Source organism: Triticum aestivum, chromosome 7D, assembly GCF_018294505.1.
Source record: "Triticum aestivum cultivar Chinese Spring chromosome 7D, IWGSC CS RefSeq v2.1, whole genome shotgun sequence".
NCBI lineage: Eukaryota > Viridiplantae > Streptophyta > Magnoliopsida > Poales > Poaceae > Triticum > Triticum aestivum.
This window is the reverse complement of record NC_057814.1, coordinates 43,459,849-43,460,418: the sequence shown is the minus strand read 5'-3', so window position 1 is coordinate 43,460,418 and position 570 is coordinate 43,459,849.

Here is a 570-nt window from a genome sequence, read left to right as displayed (position 1 = left end):
AAAAAACAGAAGAAAAACAAGAATTTAAAATGAATTAGTTTTATTTTCTGATTTTTTTGATATATAATTGTATTTTTAAGATTTTAAAATGAATTAGAAACAAAATAATATAAACTTTAATAAAATATATAAGTACAAACAAAATAAAAAATATGCCTCCTACTGGGCCAGCACGGCCTGAATACGACTAGAAACCCATCAATGGGCCAGGATTCAGGCCCGCAGAAGGCCCAGTAGGCCCACAAGCACATAGTGACAGAATAGGCCCATAAGCCTGCATTTGAGAGGAGCTCGAAGTGGTGAGCGCAGCCGCGCTTATAAACCACTGTCGAAGCCTCTCGGCTAGCGAGGTGGGACTAAACATCCCACCGCACCGCGCCAGTTCCAGCACAACGCCTTTAGTCGCGGTTGGGGAGGCGGACCGCGACTAAAGGTTACCCTTTAGTCGCGGTTGTTGTCCCCAACCGCGACTAAAGGGTCTTTTTGCGCGGGAACGTAGGCGGCGCCAAAACCCTTTAGTCCCAGTTGGGGAGGCGGACCGCGACTAAAGGTACCCTTTAGTCGCGGTTG